This window comes from Sylvia atricapilla, chromosome 1, assembly GCF_009819655.1.
Source record: "Sylvia atricapilla isolate bSylAtr1 chromosome 1, bSylAtr1.pri, whole genome shotgun sequence".
Classification (NCBI taxonomy): domain Eukaryota; kingdom Metazoa; phylum Chordata; class Aves; order Passeriformes; family Sylviidae; genus Sylvia; species Sylvia atricapilla.
The window spans coordinates 3,291,401-3,318,511 of NC_089140.1; the positions used below are offsets into that span (position 1 = coordinate 3,291,401).

Consider the following 27,111-nt stretch of genomic DNA (forward strand, 5'->3'; position numbering starts at 1 on the left):
CAATTTCCCAGGCTGGTTTCTCATGGAAACACAGGATCTGCCCACCTTGCTCAGCATTCGATAAAAACTTTTGGAAATGATCAGAACACTTCCTAATATCCAATCTAAAGAAAAACAACCTAAGAAAGAGAAAGCTTCATTGATCTCCAGCACTGGGACATCCACTCCAGCAGCTTCCAAAGGATGCAGTTTATTAAGACAAGCAATCCAGCTGTCCCAAAGACCTCATTTCTGCAGGCTGCATTATTGAGGGCCCTCACGGCTGCAGATGGCACAGAGCTACATTCAAGTGGCCTTCTTGGGCTTCCTCATCCACACAGAGGAATAAAGAGAGGATTAAAGGTGGACCAGGATAAGAAAATAAAGGAGAAACCATCAATGACAAAACCTAGGGCAAATTTTAATGGTTTATCTGTGCTTTGGGTGACCTTAAATATATCCTTTTGTTTAAACATGGAAGCCACCCTAAGAATTAGGTCCTAGTAGCACAGAATAAACTTTGAGTTACCTTTCACAACATTTTTTTGGCTCAGGCCAGGCTGGCAAACATTCCCTGGGAATATTCTGCACCGAAGACCAGCTTTTCTTTGAAGGCATCACTCAAATAAAACCCCCAAAAGCCAACCAACCAACCAAATGAAAAAAAAAAAAAAAAAAAAAAAAAAAAAAAAAAAAAAAAAAAAAAAAAAACAAACAAGCTAAGAAAACCCCACAAACAAACAAAACCCTAAAAATTCCCACACCAAAACAAACCAAGAATCCCAACCAAATCTTCCCCCAAATGCACTAGAAAAGGTGAATCTGCATTTTATGGTATTTCCTATCCCAGAGTTCACTCCTGTCCCCAGAGTTTGCTGCCAGCTGGAGCAAATGAGGCATGGGATGAGTTTGTATGTTTTTCTGAAACATGGAACTCACTGGGGAGAGAAGTGCAGGGACACAGAAAGGAAAGGAAGAGAATGATCTTCTCTCAGCAAATAAAAAACTAAATGTGTGATAACCTGGAGTCAGCACAGTGGGAGACTGTTTTGGACAAGCAGAATAAATTTTGTGCTGGAGTCTGGATAGGATAATGCACAGAGGACCCTCCAGGGCACAGCTTGGCTGCCATTAGACATGTCCAGAGAATTGGGTATTTTATTGAAGATTGTTTTATTCAGAAAGAGCCATAAAATGAAAACTCTGTGTGAGGCAGAGAATAATTTTTCCAGTAATATTTTCCACATTTGTGGGTGTGTGTAGGTCTCCCACTTAGATGAAACCAAAATGTTGTGGATTTAGATGCCTTTTGGATTGTTTAATTCTATCCAGCACTGCTTGACTCTAATTAATCACAAAATCCTCCTTGATGGACAATAATCACAGGTTTTATAAAAATAATTCTGTCTCATGGCCTGCAAAGGAGTGGGATGTTCTGTGTTATCTTCAAGTCAGTAATGACAATAACGACAGTTTTTAAACTAAAATAATGTAGGATAACGTGAAAACAGCCCTTCCATAAAACAAACTAATAAATAAATCTCAAACCCAAACCAGGACATTAGGGCTTACAGGTCATAAATAAGCAGGTGAATAAAACCTAATAATTACCTAGTGACAGTCATCCAGCTCCAGTCCAAAAGGCCACAATTAGCATCTCTCTAAAATGAAAATTAATGTGTTTTTCTCCTTCTCCTGCCTTTTTAGTGTGTTTCCCAAAGCAAACCAAATGCCCCAGTTTGCTCCCACATGTAGAGGCCTCCTCAAGGCAATCTTCATCCCTGAACTTCTGCAGAGTGCCTTGAGTGAGGGAGGAGGACACTGAGTGCTTCCCACCCAGGTAACCTCAGCATAACAGATGCACACAGGATTCATTTATCTCCAAGCACCTGCTGTACCTCCTCTGATCACCAGCACAGGGAATAAAACCAAATTCTCTTTTTTTCCACTCTACCACAGTTGTTTCATTTTTCAACTAATTCTAAATTAATACTATTTGTTTGCATTAGCTGAGAGGACATTGAAATTTCTTCATTAGAAGATGTGGATTCTTTCCTGCTGCTGCCCCTCTGTAGAAATGAGGTGTCCACCACTGGGTGCAAATCCCGCAGGGATGATTCAAACACCTCAAGAAGGGTATGGACATTCTTGTCTCCAGCTCTGGCCATGCTGAAAAGGACATTATCCCCAGCCTAGGTTGAATATTGGGTTGTTTTAGACTGGATATTAGGAAAAAATTCTTTACTCAGAGGGTGCTGAGGCCCTGGCACAGGGTGCCCAGAGAAGCTGTGGCTGCCCCTGAATCCCTGGAAGTGTCCAAGGCCAAGGTGGAAGGAGCTTGAACCACCCTGGGATAGTGGAAGGCGTCCCTGCCCATGGCAAGGGGTGGGAAATTATTTTTAAGGTCCCTTCTAACCCAAAAACATTCTGTGGTTCTGTGATTTTGTGATTCTATGAAGAAATAAAGCTTTGCCAGCCAAGGCCAGTGGGATACAGTTGGGTCAGGGAATTTCCTCAGCAGCTCAGCAGGGAGGTCCAAGAGGTGATGATGAGAGCGTGGACCTGGAGGTTCTTGTGCCTTCAGGGAGCTGCAGGGCTCCAAAACAACTGTATGGACTTCACACTTCAGAACTCATGGACTCCAGGCCCTCCCATGATCCTATGGGGTTTTTTTTTCTCCTTGTACCTGCTATTTCTTACTCTTGATATTTGTTATTTTAACCTTCAAACATTGGGATTAATTTTGTCATTCTTGACAGAGCAGGTGAATCTGGGTCTTAGCAACGCATATATTCTAATTTTCTGACTGGAAACATTTTCCAGGAATAAAATCTGCAACAAATTCTCCTGCTCTTTAATTTGCCATTTAATGGATGCGTTTGCATCACGTTCAGTAAATGGTGCCCCGTCAGTTTAATTTGTTCAACTCTTGTTGTGGTACTTCTTTTCACCCCTCTTTGCTTCCTCCCTCCCCAGTACCAATGTATCATTTTGCATCCCCTGTGGGATTTCTCTGCTTTAACCTAGCAAATCTTTTAATTCCTAATTTGATATTCTGCTCTAATAGATCCACCCATAAAAAGAGCCCAGAAAGCTGGAGCTAAGAAAATTCACTTTCATTTTTCTCAGATACCATCGAGTGGTTTGATGTAAAATAGACATGCAGTGCACAGTTTGTGATCTCAGATTTTATCATCCACGTGTTGCAGAGCCGAGTCAAACCTGATCAGGCTTTTGATGAAGGGATAAAGACTCAAGTCTAGGCTGGAACCACTTAATAATGGTGAGATACTGAAAGAAAAGTAGTTGCATAACAGCAAGCAGCAGTTCACAAGAGAGACTGAAATTTGGCTCCAAAGCACTGGTGTGAAATGTGGATACAAGTGGTCCAAAGAACTTAAAACTTAATTAACCTTGCTGCTTCATTATTAGGGGTCTCCATTTAAATTAATGATCCAAAGTGTTAAAATAGCAAATTGACAATCTATATTTAATCATAAATGCTATTTTCTGTTTGTCATTTACAATTTTTTGCCTTTTTTTCCCCCACACTGAAAAAAGGTTGATGATAAGTGAGTTGGGAGACAGAGTTATTTAGTTTGGTTTTTTTTGAGTTTTTTATTGTTGGTGGTGTTTTGGTTTGGTTTGGTTTGGTTTGGGGTTTTTTTGTGTGGTTTGTTTTTTTGTGTGTTTTTTTTTGTTGTTGTTGTTGTTTGTTTGTTTTTTAATAACTGTAGAAGGTATTTCAGGAATATTTTAAGTGCTTATATATTTTAATTTCTATTTTTTTCATTGATTTTTCCATATTGGACCATGCCATATGGTTCATCCTGATTTAGTTTCTAGCAATTCATAATTTAATCAAGAATTAGTGTCTGAGAATTGAACAGGAATTAAAAGCACATTTGGAAATGCACACACACGATGTTCTAAGCCCCCCTGCCCTGACTGAGGAAGGCAAAACAAAGTTGCTCATGACATTGAAATTTATTGAGAATTACATGACGCCTTGAACAAAGAAAGAATCATGTGGTGTTAGTGAATTGACTACACTGCTCCTGGACAAAGAGTTCTCCCCAGTTAATTATTAGCATTTAAATTATAAGCAGAGATATTTTAGTCTCTTTCTGCTGTTAATAAAAAGAGTCTGACACCTCCGTGGCATGAATCATATTTTGACTTCAGTCACTCTTTGGTCTCTTTGGTTAAAGATGAAGCCTGTACAGTCAGCCCTCCTAATTCATAAATAATAAGAGGTTTTTTCCATGCTTTGCCTCAGTTTCACGACATGTTGTGACCTCTAAAGGTTCTCCCAGCTTCCAGATTGAGTATTTTCATGAGGGTTTCAGTCAACCTTGTTTTCTTGGAAATCAAAACTAATTTCCTTCAAGCATGCTCAGGGTCTTTATTTGCCAGGATGAAGAATAGGAATTCACCCTGCACAGTTTCTTCAGGAAAGACAGAAAAATTGGTCTTATTGCTACAACAGTCCCACCTTTCAGCTAATTCCAGGTCATTGCCATACAAGGATATCCCATCTCTGGAAGTGTCCAAAGCCAGGTTGGACAGGGCTTGGAGAGAGCGGGATAGTGGGAGATGTCCCTGCCAGTGGCAGGGGGTGCAAATGAGGTGAATTTTAAGCCCCTTTTCAACCCAAACCATTCCAGGATTCTATGGTATTTTCTTCCCTCCACCCCTAAATCATGTTACAGGGTTTTTTTTTTTTCTTTTTTTTCAAAATTTACTGTGAATGTTGACAAATATGGAGGTTGATGATTTTTGTCAAGGGTTGTCTCTTAAGCATGATTTTTTGTTTGGTTTGGTTTTTGGTGGTTTTTTTTTTTTTTTTTTTTTTTTTTTTTTTTTTTTTTTTTTTTTTTTTTTCCATTTCAATTTCTTAATTTTTCCATTTACAAGTCTAGTTTTGGGGGTTGGTGAGTCCCTTCCATGACAGTGGGATTGGCTTTAAGGAGTGTCTACTCTCCACATCCCCCAGCACTGATGTCACAGGGATAACCTCCCAACTTGCTACCATTTACTGGACATATTAAAAACCCTGCAAGATCTGTTCCTTCAGCTCTCAGGGTGTCTGTGATTTAAAAATAACAACAGTTTTAAGGCAGATCCCTATGACAAACTAAAATCCTGATATGTCAACGTGAGCTAGGAAAAAAGAAAGACAACCCAATAAAAAAAAACAACCCTTCTGAAGGAAAGTGCCAGTTGTACTCTGACTTCTGAACATCTCTAAAGCACTAAAAACAGACATGAAAAAAAAAAAAAAAAGCTCTAAAATTGCTCTTGTTGTTATTGTCACTAAGGAAACAGCTTCCCAGGAATCTGCAAGTTGAGTATATAGGCTCTTTGATGTGCAGCCAACTCCCTCTTCCAGCACACATCCCAACTCTCTGGTGAGTCAGGTCTGTCCACCAAGGGAGATCTCTCCTGCCCTGTCTCAGCTGAGGCCTCACTCCGTGCAGGGTTTGAGCTCTGATGCTCCAGAAAAGCCACTATCCAGACTTGCCACAACACGTGAAACCAGAGCACAGAGTCATGACTAAACTGCGGGATTTTGCCTTAAGATACTTCTTGCAATCTAACATCACTGCCAGGAGAGCTAGAATAGCACAGGAGCTGGAGAATGTGGGAGGCACAAGGCATGAGTTTTTTTCTGTCTGTTCGTTTGTGGTGTTTTTTTTCAGCCACACTTCACACACACACACACGGTGACTGAGATGTGTGCTGGGTTTGGATTGAGGCAAAGGGGTTTGTAGAAATTGTTTAACCTCTTCAGCCCCTCCAGCAGAGTGGCCATCTGCACACTGCCTGTTGGGAATGATGGACGAGATTGGATCACCTCTGATTTGTGCCCAGGCATTGTAAAAAAGAATCTTGGCTGACCTGCAAACCCATTCAACATGAAAATTATTTATCATTCATTTAATAATAATTATTTAATAATGGTTTTGTGACAAAATTCCCAGAGTTTAGGACGCTCGCTAGTGATGCTCAATTTCCCAGCATCAGCACAGACAATGCTTTCCTGAGTTTCAGAGTCCCTCTCATATCCTAAAAAGCTTGATAACATATTCAATATTATCATCAACAATCATTCAAACAGGAGCCTGCAGAGCAGATATTCCCTGCCACCAGTTCTGCTGCAGACTAAGAGCAAATAGTGGCTAAATTAATTGAAAAGAGACAGCACAGAACAGGAACCAACTAAGGAACAAAATTTTTTTTTTAATTCATAGAGACTAAGCCAAGACTTAAAGAAATCTGGTTAAAAAGAATCCATGTAAAGGCTTCACTAATAAAAAATAATTGACGAGCATTTGAAATTTAAAAATATTTTCTCATTACCATGGACAGGTCTCCATGTCAAATCTGACTCCTTAAGGTTCCTTGGAGGACTAAAGAACTTTCATCCAAGAACCAGAACACGTCTTTGTAGATAAGTTTATTTCTAGAGTGTCCTTATCTTCTTGCAGTCTCTAGTCTTCTATTCCCCCTCTCCATGTGTAAAAGGGTAATCTGGCTCTCTTTAACTCTCATTTCTGAGCTATGTACACCAAAAGTGCTTAAAAGGTTTAAAAGCAAAGCTGTTCTGTCCAAACCAGCAGCTGGACCACAGTGAATCCATCTGTCAATGGCAACAAATCAATAACCACATAGCAGTCCCCTACCAGGGTAAAATCTCCCTGTGCAGCCAGCCAGATTGCTTTTGTGTTAAACTCATCACCCACCTTTGGATCAGAAGTGATTTCTCAGCCACCTCTTTGTGAAGAAGAGGGAGCTCAAGGAGCAGCCAACAACCACCAGTGGTGGTTTCATAGCAGGGAAAAGAAAATGGCTTTAATATTGTAACTACAAAGTGAAATACACCAGGTTTGGAACCTTCCTTGGCCTTGAGGTCAAGCAATGGCTTTGCTATCACCCTTGCTCTCTTTGCCAAACTGTTTCACCAGCAACCAGAACAGCCTCAGCCCAGCTGGCTGTAGAAACTCTTTGGACCACCATGTTTGCAACCCCTGCTTGCCTTCATCTGAGAAATGCATTATTGAGATATTTCATAGAGAGTTTGGAGGTCAGATTCTCCCAGGCTGCTGCAGATTCTTGCTGTTTCCCTCCCATCAGAGCCCTGCAAATGATTATCTGCCTTTCTCACCATTTCCAGTCTCATTGGTATTCATGGCTGTGCTGTCAAGCAAATGCACCTCTGCTGAAGAGATCTTAATGAAAACAGTTTCCCCTCATCTGGGGAGATTCATTTCATCTCGGAAAGACAACAGAAAATTCTGTCACTGTGCAGCGTGGAGATAAAAAAAGGCACAACTGCAAAACCCAAGCAATTGAAAAATGTTTGACAACGAGTCTGTGCCTGTCTGAGCACACAGGAACTCTGACGTGGGTTTTCCTCAGATAATTCCTTAACTACCAATTTAGGATAATGACAGCGACACTTTTAAGAAATCCTTTGGGAGAAGAGTAAGTATTCACTTTTAAATCCTAAAAAAACCTATGAAGGAAATATTTTGATCTTTTTTTTCTTCCACTTTGAATCTATTAACCCTACGTCCCATCCTTGACATGGAAAGCCTTTGTTTTGCAAATCCATAAGGGGAGTTAAGAGAGTGTTTTGCAAATCAAAGTGGATTTTCCTCCAGTAGTTTCAGATGTGTACTTTGTGGATGTTTATAGACAACCAAGTCATCCCAGACTCCTGTAATGGACAGTGGCAGGGGAAACTATCATGCAGCACAAGACATCTGATTTATTTGAATTTTTTGCTTCCAGCAAAAAGAAATTAATTGAAATTTATATTCTTATGCTCTGTGGATATAGTGTAGAAATTTGTACTTATGGAGATGTGATGGAGAGAGTCTATTTATGAGGGTGTGTAGTGCTAGGACAAGGGGGAATGACTTCAAATGTAATGAAAGCAGGTTTAGATTGGATATCAGGAAGACATTGTTCCCTTGAGGGTGGTGAGGTGCTGGAACAGGTTTCCCAAAGAAGTTGGAGATGTCCCATCCCTGGAAGTGTTGAAGGCCAGGTTGGAAGGGGCTTGGAGCAGCCTGGGATAGTGAGAGGTGTCCCTCCCTATGGCAGGGGGTGGAAGCGAGTGAACTTCAAGGTCTCTTCCAACCCAAACCATTCTGTGATTCCATGGAAATGGCATACTGTATAAATTTACTCAAAGTGTAGCCCTCCAGCAGGGAGTTGTGATTTTGCAATGGAATTTCACTGCTACTGGAGCAAAATGTTGAATAGATCCCCAAATGAACAAACAAGTTTGGATACTTAGACTGACTCACATAAATGATTTATTTTAAAAGAATTCAAAAAATGTCTGTAAGTGTTTGCTAAGAGCCATATTAAGAACTTGGGGTCATGTCTCGTTTATCCCATTGTACTGTTGAAAGGCCAAGTTGCAACAAGCAGTTTGAATATACCTGACAGACATTTCAGCATTGCTGACATTAATAACACGGGTTCCTTCCCTGAGCTTGTTGCACAACACTGAGGAGCTCTTCCAAAGCTGCCCACAGGAAACTCAAAAGGGAAAACTCAAAACAACAGGTTTGTCCTGCTTTGTACTGTATTTCACGGGTCACTGAAGGCAGCAGTCTGCTGAGAGAGGCGATCAGGAATAAAGTGTGGGATCCTACAGAACATTCTGTAAAACCAGGCTTGAAAATACAGGGCTTCCAGCCATGGAGATCATGGTGATGTTGGCTGAAGTCATGGTAAGAACAGCCTGAATCCCAGCTGGACAAAGAGGGGACACAGCAAAATAGGGTAGAGAATGATAATAGCACTGAGGGGAGTGGAAAGTGCTTGGAGGGATACTCATTGTTTTACTCTTTTGCACATTTGATTATTAAATGGCCTGGCAAATCATTGTGGTTCCTTTCACTGAGAGTGGAGGAGTTTACATCCCTCCTAGAGATAAGACCTTTTTTGAAGGCTAAGTCCAGCTTCAGATGGTGCCAATATTACCTGTCCAATTTGGATCACATCAGTATTTTTTTTCTTTTTTCATTTTCCCTTACATCAGTAATTTTCCTTACCCTTCTTCAACTTAGAGGAGAAAAAAATTGCCAAAAGGTTAATACAACGTTTAGAAGTGCTGAAAATAAAAGCAGGAGGATGTGGGGACAACATCCTGATCTATGGTGCTCCAGCAGCAAAGGAAGAAAAGTCCTGAGATGCATCTTGAGGAAAGATGGATAATATTGTTTTCTTTAGGAAGTTAAGAAATTCTCGGGGATTACTGCCTGCTTTACTCAGAGTGGGGCATGTTCCAGAGTGGGGCAATGGAACAGGCTGCCCAGAGAAGTTGTGGATTTCCCTACTCTGGAAGGGTCCCAGGCCAGGCTGGACAGGCCTTGGAGCAACCTGGGACAGTGGAAGGTGTCACTGCCCATGGCAGGGGTGGGATTGGATGGGCTTTGAGCTCCCTTCCAGCCCAAACCATTCCATGAATTTTTAATTGATTTTCTCTCAGATTCTATGTTGAGGGCCATTGCAGAGATGTGAAAGAACAGAGTAGGCTCAGTCATCCTCAACTCCGTCCTCTTTGTCTTTGCCATTCATGATAAAAATCCACTAAAAATACAAATACAGGTTTTGCTTTCTGGTCTGATCTTCTGCCTGTTGCAGGCTAAGGGCAAACACAAAGGCACTAAAGGTGGTGATTTTTCAGTCACACAGAAGCAGTAGCACATTACAGGGATGCATTTTGGAAATGGCAAGGATGTGGCACAAGTACAGAAAAAATTTGGCATGTCGAAACCAGCCCATGAATCAGAAGCTGTAATATTTTGGGTTAAAGCTCTCAGAGCTGATTTATAAAATGCCAGTCTGAACATGCTGCTAAAGAGAGTGATATGGATTATCCTGGCCATGCATTCAGACACGCCTGCATATCCTTCCAGTCTGGCCATGGCATGGGGAGATCTGCTAACTTTTCTTTTTTCAGATCATCATATCTGGCTTACCTGCTCTTCCACAGCACTCACTGCCCAGTATTCCCCCACATGGAGGTAAAAATTATGTCCAAACCAATTAATTATCCTAGAAACCTGATTTGGGATCAAAAGAATTGAAATCTGGATTCCACAGGTTTCATTGTTGTAAAGACAACATGCAATAAACACCATTTCGTTTCACCCAGACATCTGCACACATAAAAAGGTTGTATTTTAGAGCAAGTAGTTAAAAAAGAAGCAAAAAGGAAATTACATAAAATTATATATGATTGCCAGAAAATTCAAGACAACCCCTGGTTTAAACTAAAGCATTTTTAAACTTCGACATTTCAGTGAATGGCGTTCATTATGGAATAGTCTGTCAGTTCATTAAGCAGAATATCAGGTTAGAGTTTCTGCAGTCAGTGAAGAAATGAACTGCGTGGTAATGTTCAGGTGAACTTCCTTCTCACTCTTTTAGAAAATAACTCTGAGTTCCAAATTATCTGATTTAAGCAATCAGGTAGAGCTCTCATGTTGCTGGTTTCATAACCATATTTTTCATGGCATTTCAGACACTAAACTTCTTCTTTCTGTGAATGGATTTGGCAAAGGTACTGCATAATGTAATGTACACGAAAATATGCATAATCTGTTTATTGAGGTTTGCCTCAGACAGCAACTAAATTATGTCCTTGCTCTAATTCAGGAGGGACAATGGGTAGGAAAGCAAAAGGTTGATGTAATGATCCATTAGGAGAAAAAAAAAATTGTTAAAAATATTTAAAAATCAAGACCATGTCAAAAAGGGAGACTTTTAGTTTGGGGATTTTTTTTTTATTATTATTTTTTTTTTCCCTAGGAAGATGTGAGACTCATTTTTCCAGATGGATCCTGGAAAGATAAAAAAACATTTTTCTTTCAGTGAGAGTTTTATTAGAGGTTTTCCACACTGATGCACATATGCACATGAAGCTCCCCAGAGAAGCTGGAAGATGCTGAGTCTATCAGAAGAATATTAAACCCTGGTGCTTTGAAGAGCGTTGATCTAAATAGGTCATGTTTTGCTTTAATCACCTTGGATCCACCTCTGTGCTTTCTGGAGACAGAGAACATGCCAGAAAAAATAAAAGCAGACCAATAACCACACAAACCTTCACCAAAGAAAGTGTGTAGTTGACATTGTTCATTCCAAACAGGAGAGTTTGGAGAAACTGAAACAACTCAGTAGTAAAGCCAGCACCACTCTGGAACCTGGACAGAAAGGTCTTTTCACATTAAAAATGCAAAACTATGTGTAGATGGAATTTACATTTCAAGGAATCTGGGAAAAGAAGTCACAAGGAAAAACTCCAGACTGGAGCTGGTGAATCACAAACATTCAAAGAATCCAGAAGCTCTTTCTCACCCTAGAAGGAGAGAGCAATCTGGGCAACAAAAGCCAGGAGCTGTCAGTGGTAGCTGAATCTGGAGAGAGTCAAATGTAGTCTCGAGGTTGTCTAACAAAAAATTACTCCAGGAATGATTTGGAGCTAAACTAATACACCTACAATGTAGTTGGGTTGGTATTGGTTTGGTTTTTTTGTTTTGTTTTGTTTTTTTAGGGGGCCCCACTATCTTAACTGTGATCCAAGACAGGAAAAGGCAGAAATTCAAAAAGCTCTTTTCCAGCCCTGAGTGTGAGCATATGAAAATCAACCACATTCTTTGGGTGTTTGGTAAGAGCACTGGGGCCAAGATCCAATCAGTTTCATTCTACACCAAGAGGAGGAGGGATCAGAAAGGCTGATCCAGGGCAGGACTCAGCCAGCAGATGAAACCGCCTCAGTGGTATTTGTGGCAGACTTTTTAGGCTGAAGAGCTGCAGAGCTCAGCCTACAGTGGATAACTGTATTTATGCACATTGACTGGGCACTGGCCAGAGGCCAGAATCAGTAGCTGAAACGCTGGTGTTTGGTGCAGCAACACCCCAGGGCATTTAACCTGCCCTCAGGAAGAGGGGAAATGATGCACTGTAGATAAACATCACACTGACAAATCCCTGATAGATGTCAGATACCTCAGGGGATCTCAAATGACACTTAACACCTCTGTTTAAGTGACTGAATCATGTCCTTTTATTTTAACAGGAGTTTCTGCACTCAGACACAGGCAGACACTTCAAAACCCACACTCCTCTTGAGGTGTCTTTATCTGAGAGCTGGATCCCGTTTCGGAACAGCGTCATAAAAATTATCTGAGCAAAAGGGACCTGCAAGTTCCATACAGAGAAAATGAAATTAGTTGAATATTAGAGGTGAAAATCTGTCGGGGATACACTTGCTGGAGGCACCAAAAAGGCTGTGATGTGCTTTTCTTCTCCTCTTCTGAATGAAATTCAGACTTTGGTAGCCTGTGAAGGATCTTTTCCATGCATTGCCACGTCCAGCTGTGGAACAAGCAACAAGCCAGAGAACAAAAATCTGGAGCAGTGTCCAGAGGCTTGGATGATGCAGAGAAATGACTTCCACATGGCTTTCCAATATTGGCTTTCCTCTCTGTTTGCTCCCTGCAGCCACCAAGAACTATTCCCTAACCAAGTTCATCCCAGCTGTTCGCCCACTGCACGTAATCATCTCGGCTCACAAACCCATTCAGCAGCACAAAAACCCCATCCAGGCTGTCAAAAGCCACGAAACCCAAATGAATGAGCGTGGCTTGTGCCATCCAGGGCTCCAGTGGCAGCTGTGACACACTCACAGCCTTAGTCATGAAGAGCTTGAGCATCTGCGGTATTTCGGATGCTCTCTCATCTCCTCTGCATTTTAAGTTAGAACACAAAACTCCTGGAAGGAATCCAAAGATCTAGCTCTCTGAAACACAGGAAATGAGTAACTTCACTAACTTTAACTTGGGTCTTTAAATAATGCACTTGTGCTGGCTTCTTTAGAGAATTTTTTTCCAGGCCAAGAGAGAAAGTTCTGTTGTGTGTCCAAAATCTTAGATGCAAATTAAGCCTAAGCTCATATTTGGCTTTTGGTACTAATTGCATCAATTTAAGAATGCAGATGCATGTAAAATGTCATTATTACAAATATTTTGTTTTAAAAGGAAATGTTTTTTCACTTATGACCATGACCGTGCCATTGTATGTTTTTGCTAGAAATAAAAAGCACCCTCTCTAAACCTACTTCAAAAATGTGACTGTAAGAGCAGCAACAGAAATGTTGTGATTTAATAAAGTCCATCCATTCCAGGAAAAGGAATTTGGAGTTAAAGATATCTTAGCTATTTTAAACTCCTTTTCCAAATAGATATAATTTATTTCTGCTGTGGAGAAATGTACTTCTTACTGCTACAACTTTACCTCCGGTCTATGTATCAATGTGTTTTGAGAGGTTCATGGTTTTTTGGTTTGTTTTTTTTTTCATTATTTGGCTTTCAGTAAATAATTTTAATGGCCATAGTGAAGGAGGAAGATGATAATTAAGTGTATTTATCAGTGGACTTTGTTAGCTTAGGACAGAGGCTGAAAGCATTAAAATGAAAAAACACTGAGCCATTGATATATGGCAAAAAGCTGCCTTTTAGGTCACCTAGTTCTGAGCACAAGGGCTCCAAGCTGGTCAAAATGTATTTCACAAGGTGCCAACCCTGAGCTAATGAGGTCTGGTCAGCATTCATCTCCAGCTCTGTGCAACTTCCAGTGCAGCCATTCCCATGCAGGGCAGAGCAGAGGAATCTGGAGCTTTGCACAGCTCCTGCCTGGCTCAGAGAACAGGCACAGCCTGCTTGTGTGTGCCTGAAGAAAATCATGTCACTGTCCTAGATGTGTCCCCATGCTGGTGTATCCACAAAATCACATCCCAGCTTCAGCTGGCAAATCCCTCTGGGTAACTGGACAAAGGAGGGAAGTGTTGGTACACCCAGGAAGCCTTTCAGAGCTCAAAAATCAACAAATAATTAAAAAAAAAATCAATAAAACCCCAACAACTAGGTAGGATATTGTCTGGGACACATGGCATCAATTCTCCAGCAGCTGCATCTGCCCTCCATGGAATAAAGGGAAGATGTGGGTGAGGATGATTTGGGACCCATCACAGCTCTCTCAGGTTTTTCATAAAACTTGGGCTTTTCATAAAACTTCCCAGCTATCAAAATTTGTGAGCCAGCAAATATGACCAGCCTTCCCCTCCAAAGAAAGATGGGAGAAAGAGGCACTTCACTTCCCAGGGATGCCTCTGAGACGCCAGGGACACTCCATCTGGCTGATGGTGGATGTGTATCTGAGTCAGCTGCTGCAAGGGGTGATTCACCTGAGCCACTCCAGGATGGGATGAACCACTCTGCTCCTTCCTAATACAGTGAATGAGGGTGATTGGCTTGGATGTGAGGATTTCATTTTCAGGTGCTTTCAGAGAGTAGATGAGCATCATCCAGGCAGTTAAACATTTCCGAGTGAGAAAGTCTTCCCTCCACACGAAATGAGCAATAGTTTTGCCAGGGGATCCTTTGGGGACAACTTTTTTCTTGAGAATAAATGAATTTATACATCCTCTGCCCCTCAGAGATGGACTTAATGATAAATCTGCTTCCCAGAAACCAAGGATTTAATTCAGTCACATTTCCCTTCAACACAATTTTATTTTTTTTTCCTTAAGAATCCTCACAGAATCAGATTGGACAATGTCCCTCACAGGGTCAGAAAGTAGCAAAACTTGCCTGATTCTGAGCAACAGATGAATAAAAGTAAAAAAAATCCAGGCTATTAACCCACCACGCAGATTAAAACATCTTTTCCTGCCCTAACCCTTGGGTCCATTTAGCAAACCAACAAATCATAGATAACAGACCATAATTATCCTTCCATTTGCAGCTCATGAGCAATCGTGACCCAAGCATCTCTAATGGTGTGCAAAAGCCACTGTGTCTGAGGCACATTTCTTGTGAAATGCCTCAAACTGGATGGACAAACCTGAAAACAGACCTGGCAGAGGTTTAATGTATGTTAAGGAGCTCTTAGACATCAATATTCGAAATGCATTACAAAATAAATTATTATTGTTATTGCTATTGCAATAATCATTATCAAGAAAATTTTGAGCATATACATATTCATCCACTTTTCTCTCAGTTTTAGAGTAAATTATGAATTACATTAACAAAAACTAGAATCATTGAGTTATTTGTTGGGTATTTTGGTGTTTGCTTTGCTTTGGGTTTTTCTAACAACGGCAGAGGTTTTTCCACCTTTAAGAGCTTTAAAAAAACCCCCAAAACTATGGCAGTTAAATAGATCAAAGTAGTTTCAGATCGTAGCTCTCCATCAAGGAGTAAAATACAACATCTGAATGAACAAGAATGACACTGTCAGGGTGTCTCCGGGGCAGATAAATTGAAGAATTTGTATTCAACAGTAGCCTGGAACCAGAGCAGCAAACGAGTCCCTTGCAGCTGTGTATTTCTGCAGGACCCCTTCCGAGGAGATATTCCTCAGCACAACAGCCACACTGGCCTTGTATCCTCTGTGTGATGATGCTTCCACCTTTTCTTTAGGAGATGGAATGGTTTAGCTTGTCCTAAGAATTTCAAACTGGGAATTAAGATTCTGGCTGCTCTGGAGATGAGCTTGCAGGGGGACACAGCCACTGAGCTGCAGTGAGTTACATAAACAAGGCTTGAACAACCCAGCGAGTTTCACACTCATTCCTGCTTTGCCTTGTGCAGATAAAACTGCAAGCCCAAGAGGACAGAAAACAAATTGAGAGAGCAAAAGGTGGTCAGAGGATAAAACACCCGGGAAGCAATGGGGTGAGGGGTAGACAATCTGCCACAAAGCTTTTGGAAAAAAAAAAAAAAATCTGCCTTTTTTTTCCCCTGTATATTTGTGCCCACTCAATTACAATCCAAACAGCGTCTCAGCAGCCACCATAGACACGGGAATTCTAGAACTTGTTAGTGCTGTGGAAAACTACCAAACACCTTTCTGTATGCAAAGCATTCCCTACGAACAGAACAAGTTCAGCACCAAGGGAACTGGGAAAGGCTCCTCAGGGATACTCTGAGCAGCCTGTTTCAGCAGTGCCTCAGCTCACCCTGACGAGACACTGTCAGCGAAGATGACTTTCAAGCTGTGGATGGCAAAAAGGAGAGAGTTCCTCACTGCTGCATTTGCATCCCTTTCAGCAGAGCTGCTCCACTTCTGCCCTGATGTGGAAAATTCACTCCGAAATCCTGTTGACTGCAGTGTGTGCCGAAGCACAGATGGTATGGGATTGGCTGGACGTGACAGGAGCAGAGGAAATGGAAACAGAGAAACACAAGCCAACAGAAAAATTCCCCTCATTGACTTAAAGATTGTGGCTGTACTCTCTGGGCCAAGGAAAGGGGTGAAATAAAATTCAGCATCTCCACTGACTTCCACATCCTCAGATCAGTTTTCCTCTCCTGGGAACAGTGGCAAATAAGCAATTTCTCTGTTAAATCAGGGAGACCTGATATTTCTGCAGGTTTCTCCACCAGGCATGAGCTGCAGCATGATCCTGCCCTGAGTTCACTTTTTCTCAGCGCTTCTTAACTCAGATACTCTGGTTTCATTAAAAGATAATCTGAGCTAATTTGGGAATTAGACTGTTTGTACTAAGTGTGCTCAGAAGGAAGGAAAGGCAAACAAAATCTGCTACATTGGAATGAATCAGCTCGGGGACACGGGGCTCAACTTAGCAAAGGCACAGGCACATATGGAACTCAACCCCGGGAAAAAAAAATATCTCCAGGATGCCGCCTCAGCCAGCCAAACGAGGAGAGACGTGATGAGCAAAGGTCTGAATGTGCTCAGCAGAGCAGCCCACAAGCTCAGAAACCTTTCTCTCCCTGGTAGCATCCCACAGCAGAGCTCCTGCCTCCGTGTTTGTGAGCTTCACAAACAGCAGCAGCAGGTCTGGGCAGCATCGTGCCTACAGCAAACACCCCAAACCCACAGCGAGGAAAGACCCCTCCAGTTCCCTGCAGGGACCCCATGGATGATGGAAAGCTAAAGCTGAGGAGCAATCTCAAAGCCTGTCTAGAGAGAAATAAGTGTATTTATCACATAAAATCCCCCGTGACCTTGAAGGCTGTGCAGTGCCCATGGTTATCCTCCCAGCCATTCACACGTCTTTGCTTGGAGAGAACAAAGCAGAGGAAACCTTCCCCTCCACGATGCCCGGGACAAAATAAGAGCAATTGGAGCTGTCCTGAACGACAGCAAAGCAGCAACCCTGGCACACAGCCCACAGAAACAGGTGGGAATAAAAGTGTAAGACCACAACCTACACACAAGCAGACGCATCAACTTTAATCCAACTTATTACCCTTTAATCTCCTTATTGCCCTGACCAGCATTCCTTCATTATTCACCGAATTCCATCATTGCCTTACCCATCCTAGGGGACAACTTCTTCCAAGCCAGCTCCAGGGTGTTTGGCATTAGCCAAAGAGAGATGCTTGTATAACACGTTCTTTCTCTGCAGCTACACCAGGAGCACTTTCAGGAGTTTGCCTCCGTGCTACCATTAACCTCCAGCAATCCAAAATTCCCTTGGATCAGCCACGGAAGCTTTCCCTGCTGTGCCTGACCACTGCTGCATAGGCTGGACAGAGGAGTCAGGAGACTGTGTACCCAAATAACAGCAAGTGCAAATCCAATTGTTGGGTTTTTTTTACTCCAACAGATGAAATAAAAGGAAAAATCCAACAAGCTGCTTCAGTTATATATTGCTGTACCAGTCCACCACTTGCACTGTAATTAACGTGCACCAGAAGGATGGTAATTGATAATTCCCTGAGCAAGAATCACGTTACTTTGCTGCCTTATTCACTTTAGTTAAGATTTTCTTCTTATATTAGCTACCTCCAGTGCTACTCCAATACACCCCTCAAGCTAAAGGCCAGATCCTGTTTACCTGCAGACCAGATGCAGAAGAAACCCACTGACTTCCAGGGAGTTCTTCCAGATCTGCTGCTGTGTAAGTGGGATGGATGGCTGTGGAGCCATAAACACCAGCATGTCACTAATCACATCTCCCCTTTTTTTCTCCCCTCGCCGTGCATTTTCCAGTTCTGCACAGCAAAGCTGCATTATCGCGTTCTCGTTCTCTCCCTGGCTGCAAACTCCTCAGATTCCAGCACATACCTGAACGCTCGGCATCCCAAATTCAGAGCAGAGCGGAGAAGAGCCTGTCCTGCGTGCCCACCCCCGTGACTGGGGATGTGCTGGGCACGAAGATGCTGTTATCGGGGCCAGCTGTTCAAACACTGATAAGAAGTGCCCAGAGGCACGCCAGCAGAGGTCAAAGGCACACACGGACCGCAGCTTCTCCCTCCTACCCCACAGTAAAAAAACCAAAACCAAGCAACTCCTGCTGCGCCGCTCGAGGGGTGAATCAGAGTTTCTGCGGCAGGTGAGGAGGATGCAGAGCTCGCATCGGGAGCCTGGAGCTCGGAAACGCCGGCAGCAGCGGCGGGGCCGCTGGCAATCGGGTTTTATTTACCAGCCATATTGTGTTAAAACCAGACGTGACTCCCATACCGAGCGCCCCAACCTGTCACCGCCGGCAAAGGCATCAGATCGATCCGTTCGCAAAGAACACCATCTATCTTGGAAGGACGCATCCTCCGAGCCCGCCGGCAATTCCCCCCCTTCCAGAAGTGTTCCCGGGAGCCGGGGACGCGGAGGGACGAGCCCGTAAATCAATGTCACTCGCAGACAAGCCGGCCGCTCCTCTTCCCCCGCCGCCGTGGCATCCCCGCGCTCGGGGGCTCGCCCCGGGAGGAGCCGGGGGAGGCCGGGGAAGGACTCACCATTGCAGCAGGGCTCGGTCCCGGCGCTGGCGATGCCGCATCCCCGCGGGGGGACAGTGGCCGCGGGGAGCGGTCCGGCCCCGCTGCCAGCGCTGGCTCCCCCCGGCCGCAGGAGGGGTCGGCGCCTCCGAAGGGAATCCAAATTCCTCCTCCCTCTCCTGCCGGTCATGTCCAAGCTGCCTTTGCTCAGGGGATGGGCCAGCTCCTGGCCGTGAAGGAATTTGCCATGGCTAAAGCAAGAAAAAAAAAAAAAAAAAAAAAACAAAAACAAACCTCACCGAAAAAAAAAAAAATTCAAATTAAAAAAATAAATAAATAAGCCAAAACAACACCAAAATAAAAGCAAGAAGAGAGGCGGGATATTTTAAAACTTTTTTTTTCCCCTCTCTGTATTTTGTTTTCTCTTTTTTTTAGGGGGGCTGCCGGCGCTCGGGGCGGGCCGAGGGGCGAGAGGGGCGCTCAGGATGATAGATGCTGTGCCGGGGGGAGATGCTCCGGAGCGCTCCTGCCCCTGTGCCTGTGTGTGATTCTCGTACCCAGACAATGCTCTGCAAAGCGAGCTGCTCCTGCGGAGAAATGCAAACACCTCCTCCCCCGAGTGCCTGAGCAAAGGGAAAGCGATATGGCACCAATAGCTTCTCTCATTAATATGGAGGGGAAAAAGAAACCAATGAGGAGGAGCTGGAGGAGGGATTTATTCAAATCAAATTTACTGAATCGAGCACTCTTTCCCCCCTTTTTTTTTTTTTTTTTCTTTCCTTTTCCCACGTACCCCAAATCTGCTTTCTCCCCGTCACTTTAGCCCCGATTCTGCTGTCCCAGAAATTTTTGTTCCTTATTTCATCTGTGTGACAGGGTCGGCATTGCAGGGCGATGGGAGGGAGGATGGCATCGCCGCTGGGAGGGAGAGGGGGATGTGCGAGGGAGGATGGAACGAGCCAATTTCTCCCGGACCTGCAGAGTTGATTGCGAAGAGAAGCGATAAAGTAGCTGGAGTTGTCAGGGAGGAGAACTGAGGCGCAGCAGAGCAGGAATTTCAGCTGGAAAAAAAACCCCACCATTTTTGCAGATGGTATTTGCACAGGTGGCCTGTGTCCAGGCTGAGCCCTCTGAGCTTGGGGAAAGGATTCTCTGTTCTCCCACAGCAGATACACACCCAGGGAGGGAAATGATGCACAACAACAGCAGCATCTGCCCTGCGTTGCCACAGAGCCAGCCAGCCACGGGACCCCTGGATCAGCAGTGCAGGAGCAGCTCTTGCTGCTGGAAAATCAGTGGAGGGGAATCAGAATGTATCAGAGTAGGGAGGGCTGAGATGGCCAGGGAGAAGGGAAAGGGCTCTGCAGCTGGTTCTGTGTCCAGTAGAAGACAAGACTCAGAGGTGACCTTATCACTCTCTACAACGCCCTGAAAGGTGGCTGTGCTCAGGTGGGGTTGGGCTCTTTCTCCAGGCAGCACTGACAGAAGGAGAGGACACAGCCTTGAGCTGCACCAAGGGAGAGATAGGCTGGATATAAGGAAAAAGATTTTAAAAAATGGTAATAAAATATTGGAGTGGTCTGGAGAGCTGGTGGAGTCACCATCCCTGGATGTGTTTAAACAAAGATTGGATGTGGCACTCAGTGCCAGGGTTTAGTTGAGGTGTTAGGGTTGGGTTGGACTCGATGATCCTGGAGGTCTCTTCCAACCTAATGATTCTGGTTCTGATTCAGTAGCTGCAGAAGAGCAGGGTGGCACCTGTCCCCTGCACAAGAGCCCCCAGGCACTGCTCCCTGCTGCACAGTGCTCAGGGAAGGCTGCCCAGACCTGGGAAATGACCACTGAAGGAGCCTGAGCATTGACAGTAGGGCCAAAGGAGTCTTCTGCCAGGATATCCCATGGAGACACTTGGCCTCATGCTGATTTTTGCTGCTCTCAGGCCCACAGCTCCATGTCAAGAATTGGAGGTGCTGGATGCCCACATCTTTACCCAAATTTTGTGGGATGTGCTGGAAGAGCTACTGCTGCCTGCTAATGAGGTTCTTCTAATTACCTGCTGTGGAAGCCCTTTCCTCTGCTTATCTTTTCACAGGATCACAGAATCATTAAATGTGGAAAAGACTTCAAGATCACTGATCCCAACCTCTGACCACTCTGTCAACTAAGCAGAGCACCGAGAGCCACATCCAGTCATTCCTTGGACACCTCCAGAGAAGGAGAGTCCATCACTTCTCTGGGCAGCCCATTCCAGTCCTTGACCACCCTTTCAGTGAAGAAATCCCTCCTGATGTTGAATCTGAACCTCCTCTGGCACAGCTTGAGGCCTTGTCCTCCTGTTCCAGGGGCGTGTTGCCAGGGAGAGGACACCAACCTCCACCTGGCTACAACCTTCTTTCAGGGAGCTGTAGAGAGTGATAAAGCCTCTCCTGAGCCTCCTTTTCTCCAGGTTTTTACCCCTTCATTTCCTGCATCTCCCATCCTCTATTTCCCATGGCATGTAAATTAACTTCAAATCCTCCTTGCCTTCACTCTATTATCTTAAAAAAAAAAAAAAAAAAAAAAGGCAATTGTGTCATAAAATCAACCAAACCCATGAGCTGTCCAGCATGAAAAGCCCTGTCCCAGTTCCTGCAGTGTCCCTGTGGCTCTGAGCCCACGTGCAGGAGCCTGGGGGACACAGCCCCATGACAGGAGCAGCAGCCCAGGCAGCCTTGTCACAGCCCCAGATGCCTCCTCTGGAGAAAAACCTTGTACAGACACGCTGTGAATGCACTCAGCTCTCTGGTTTTGTTCCAGCACCACTGAGCAGACTGAGGAATCAGCCAGAACTTTCAAAGCTTTTCTTTGTGGTTTTTTTTTTTTTTTTTTTTTTTTTTTTCCTGCAAGGCCTGTTGTCTTCTCTAGTCACATCTCACAAAAAAAAAAAAAAAAAAAAAAAAAAAAAAAAAAAAAAAAAAAAAAAAAAAAAAAAAAAAAAATTAAAGATTATGGAATAATGGATTGATTTATGTTGGAAAGGACCTTAGAGATTATCCTGTTCCAACCCCCTGCCACATACAGGGACAACTCCTACTATCCCAGGCTGCTCCAAGCCCCATCCAACCTGGCCTTGGACACTTCCAGGGATCCAGGGGCAGCCACAACTTCTCTGGGCACCCTGTGCCAGGGCTTTTTCACCCCCATATTAAAAAATTCCTTCCCAATATCCTCTCTAACCCTGCCCTCTTTCAGTTTGAAGCCATTCCCTTTGTTCTGTCACTCCCTGTTGTTTTCCAAAGGCCCTCTCCAGTTCTCCTGGAGCCCCTTCAGGCCCTGGAAGGGGCTCTGAGCTCTGCCTGGAGCCTTCTCCCCTTCAGATGAGCACCCCCAGCTCTCTCAGCCTGACTCCAGCTCTTTGATCAAATCTGTGGCCTTCCCTGGACTCTCTCCAACAAGTCCATGTCCTCCTTGTGTTGGAGATCCCAGAGCTGGAACCAGCACTCCAGGTGGGGATTCACCAGATCAGTAGAGGGACAGAATCACCTCCCACACAAGTTTTGATGCAGCCCAGGCACGCCTGACCTTCTGGGCTGGGAGTGCTCAGTGCTGGGTCCTGTCCAGCCCCTCCCCACCAACACCCCCGAGGCTTCTCAGGGCTCCTTTCAATCCATTCCTTGCTCAATCTGGTTTTATGATTGAGATTCCCCCAGCCCAGGTGTAGCACCTTGCACTTGGCCTTTTGTCCTCCTCGAGGTTTGCTCAGCCTCACTTCTCCAGCCTGCCCAGGCCCCTTTGGATCCATCCCTTCCCTCCTAAATGTCCACCACACCACCAGCTCGGTGTCACTGGCCAAATTCCTGAGGGTGAACTCGATAATGAAGGGCATTAGATGGTGTAAAAAAAAAAAAAAAATCCACAGCAAAATGTTTGTTTTTCCCACAAAAAGGCATTTATGTCCACTCTGCCAACTTAAAGAACCTCTTCCCCCACTCCAAAAAAACCCGCAAGAAAACACGAACAAAACCCTATCTGTGTTCTGTCAAAACATCCAGAATTGATGGCAGTCCTACCTCAAAAGCCCCGCAGTGAGATGCTGCCTTAGCTTGCTAAGCATGGAAGAAGACTCCCAGGTGTTCAATTATTCTGTGCTGATCCAACATCTGCTCCCTATCTTCCCCAGGAGAAGGGCAGTGGCCAAGAGAATCATCTAGTGGCCCATATCCAGCAGCAGTTGGGCTGCCTTAGATGATCTCAGCTGATTTTAGTATCAGGTTTCCGACTGAAGTAGCGGGCAGAGGCTGTCCAAGAACTTTGTTCCCCAAAGAAGTCCATTTTTATGAGTAGAATAACAATTACGCCACTCCCAGGCAAATGGTGTTTTATTTTTTTATCCTCCTGAGAAGTCTCTTAAACAGGTATTTATTATTTAAGTGTGTGTAAAGCACAATAACCATTCTTGGCTGGTGTGAGGGACTGAGGGGGGCAGGAGGAGGTTTCCTGGGGGCAAAGTGTGAGCTCCTACTGATGACCTCCATCCAACCGTTCTGGAAATTCCAGCCCAGCTGGATGGGTGAGAGGCTCTTGAACTCAATACCTTCAAAGGGAATTTGTTTGAAACAAACTCCTTGATTCCTGTATCCAATCATGTGTCTTCTGCAGCTCCTTTAGGAATGTTTTAGATCCACAAAATCTAGTGAAAGAGTCAATAGTTCAGGTGCAAGGCTCCAGTATCCCACTGCTCTTGAAGTCAAGAGTACAGTCACAATAAATTCAGGTTTCTTTTCCTTACCTGACCTACGTCGTCTTCCTGGAGCTCTAGCTTGGCAGGAAGACAAAGTTTGTTCTTTCCTCTTCTCAGGTAAATAAACTGCAGATGTCCTTTGACAACCCCTTGTGATTCATGATCAGCTGTTTAAAGAAATTACATTTTATGAATCATCCTTCCAATGGAAGTCACATCCCCACTGAAGGGAGTCAGCAGAAGGGAATGTGTGTGAGCTCCTCTGAGAGAGTAAAAACAGGCAAACCAGGGATGAAGACACAATGGGAGGTCATCATGGGAATTATACCTGTGGAATTGCTCTGGATTAGGAGCCTTCAACCTCCAATGGAGACTACTGAGACAGAAAGTGATGTGAACATAGAAAAATGGTGTTGAGAAGGTAAATAAGGACGAATCCACTGTCCTTCCTAATGCAAGAATGGAAAGATTAAAAAAAATTAAAAATTTAAAAAAAACCCAAACAAACAAATAAAAAAACCCAAAAATACCCCCAAAATCCCTACAAACAACAACAACAACAACAAAACCAAAACCAACCAACCAACCAACCAACCAAAAAAACACCAGGGAGGCCTGGTTCAAAACAACAAAATGTCTTAAACTGAAAATGTGACATGACCTGACAGATGCTAGAAGCTTCCAAGGATTCAAAGCTACTCCATGGAAGAAAAGTCTTTAAAGACAATTAAATATCATGGAGCCACTTCTGGCTCAGAAAGTTTCTGAAGTGCTTTACAGTGCTTTACAGTGCCATCCATCCCTCCATCCTTTTATCCCTCCATCCGTTTATCCCTCCATCCATCCCTCCATCCATTTATCCCTCCCTCCATCCATCCATCCATCCATCCATCCATCCATCCATCCATCCATCCATCCATCTATCCATCCCTCCATCCATTTATCCCTCCATCCATCCTTCCATCCATCCTTCCATCCATCCTTCCATCCATTTATCCCTCCCTCCCTCCCTTCCAATGGAGGAATGGATGAAGAGGCTGGGAGATAATTTAGGCCACTTCTGTGTTAATGTTTGCCCCTTGCTAATATTCTCTGTAGGGCCTTGCAAGACTTGCTGATTTTTGGTCTAACTCAGTGCAGACATTCTTACATTTTCTCTTGTCCCACCTTGTCACCCCCCAGCAGCCCCAAGTCTTTCTCCACAGGGCTGCTCCCAATCCATTCTCCTGCCAGGAGAATTTATTGATGTCAGGGGTTGTCTCAAACACGTGCAAGACCTTGCCCTTGGCCTTGTTGGACCTCATGAGGTCCACATGGGACACTTCTGGAGCTTCTCCGGGTCCCTCTGGATGGCTCCATCCTTCAGGAATGTCACTGCAGTCTCAGCTTGCAGCTTGGTGCCAGCTGCAAATTAGCTGGGGCTGTGATCAGTGCCACTGTCTGTGTCATTAATGAAGATTTTCATCAGTGCTGACCCCAGTACAGAACACCACTGATGTCCCTTAGAACATTGAGGTTCTGACCACATCCATCTGGATGTGACCATCCAACCAATTCCTCATCCACTCATCAATTCCACCTCTTTCTAATCTACAGAGAAGGGTGCTGAGGGGAAGATGTGCCAAAGGCTTTCACAGAATTACAGATAAATGACACCTGCAGCTCTCCCCTTGTCCACTGATGGACTCACCCCATCAGGGAAGGACACTGGGCTGGCCAGGCAGGACGTGCCTTTGGCAAAGCTGTCCTCAATCACTTCCCTGTCCTCCAGGAGCCTCAGCACAGCTTCCAGGAGGATTTGTTCCATGATCTTCCCAGGCCCAGAGGTGAGGATGACAGGTCAGGAATTCCCAGGGTCCTCCTTGCTACCTTTTTAAAAAATGTTTGCAGTTTCCCATTTTCCCATCATCATGGACTTCACCTGACAGCCATATAAATATGTATTTTAAGGAAATACATTTTGAGAATATACCTTTAAATATGTGTTATGTAATTTATTATATAAATTTCTATTTCGATCTGGACCAAGAGCTGCAGCTTCTTGCAGTTCTGCTTATAACTCCTTTATTGCTGTGTGGCCAAGATTCATCCTACTACACTTTAGACATTTAGATGGATGAATTTTCTAAGGATTTTTGTGTTCTGTGTCCTCTGCTTCTGAGGATTGAGCCCTCCTGTGACCATCAGGGGACTTCAGAAACATCTGGGAGTTTGTCTCCTTCCGAAACCTGGATAAAAATGGAACTGGAAGGGAGACTAACCATGTTTACACTGTGTTTGCATACTTGGCACTGGCTGAAGGAATTGTATATTATTATCTGACAGCACCTCTTTATCAGGAGGAAAAGACATGCAGAGTCTCAAGGAGCACAAAAAGATTCTTTGTGTCTGGCAGAAAATAAAGCTGACGATGAGAACTTCCAGTTCCACGGGAGTGTGGAAGGAGTCAGCTCCTCAAACTTCATGTTTAGCCCAGGCTGGGGCTCTGGATTTTGTCATGATGAGCCTGTGAGCCTCCTGCTGTCATATCTGAGGTGACATTTGAGTTTCACATGGAAGACACCAGCCTCTCCCACAGCTGAGGTGAGAGCCAGCCCACTGATTTCTCTTCAGTTGCTTTACTCCTAGAAGTCCAATTCTCCAACCATCAGCATTCCAAAGACAAACAATCATCAGTGGGCGAAGTTTTCTGCCTGCCAGAAATCACAGGATCATTAAGGTCAGAAAAGACCTGCAAAATCCCCAATCACAGCTGACAACTCACCACTGTGTCCTTACTAAACTGTGTCCACAGCTGCCAATACACAGGATTTTTGAAGAATTCCAGGAATAGTGACTGTGCCACTTTTCTGGGGAGTCTGTAGGAACACAGAGGAGAAGATGGACTGAGTGTTGGCAGCACTGGGCAGGAATGGAAAGCAGCAACCAAGTGCTGAGAAGCTCTAAGGGACAAACTCTGAGCTGTCACTTATGTCCCCCATAAGGGTCAGCAGGAGGTTTGGATGAGAAAATTGAAATTTCCAGTGAAATATTTGTATCTTCTTTTTTTTTTTTTTCCTTGTCTTATTTTGTTTGTTGGGGGCTGGTGGTTTTCAGGAGGAGTGGTGAAATAGCACAGTGAGAGGCTTGTCCGTAAGCAGCACCAGAAGTCAGTGATTTGGTCAGTTCAAATTTCAGATTTGAAATTTCCAAATTCCCAAAAAGATATTGAATTAAAAAGCTCAACATTTAACAACACTTTTTTTTTTTTATTATTTCTCAGGACAGAATTTCAAACCCTTTTTTTCTCTGAAAGTGTTACTACATAAATCTATTTCTCAACCAAAGTTTTTGATGCTCTGTGGAAAGAATTGGAGAAAACAGTATTAAAATAACAAGAAATATAAATCCGTGCCTTCTCTGATAATTAAAATATCAATAATGACAGGTTGGATTGATTGATGACTCTGAATTTACCAGCTACAACTATAAAGAAGCTCAATATACACAAAGCTTTTAATAAGAATTTGTGATTGTTTCTAAAGAAAAGAAGCTATAAATAAGTACAGGCCTAAGCAGTACTCCTTATTAGTTCTTAAAATAATAGATATTGATTGTAGTGAGATATAGATTTTGATTGTAATGAGATCAGGAGCTTAA

The 27,111-nt window shown here is 43.8% G+C and overlaps 1 protein-coding gene across 2 annotated transcripts in view; it reads right to left on the minus strand.

The window, feature by feature from the left end:
- The window catches only part of ADCYAP1R1 (ADCYAP receptor type I), a 141,523-nt gene extending 122,146 nt beyond the window's left edge, over positions 1-19,377 (minus strand). For both annotated transcript variants that reach the window (XM_066313852.1, XM_066313843.1), the window contains exons 1-2: positions 19,310-19,377; positions 18,774-19,003 (exon numbers count right to left, since the gene is read on the minus strand). The gene's annotated coding sequence lies outside the window, so the exon portion shown is untranslated. The remainder of the gene's footprint in view (positions 1-18,773; positions 19,004-19,309) is intronic.
- Positions 19,378-27,111: the final 7,734 nt, after the last annotated feature.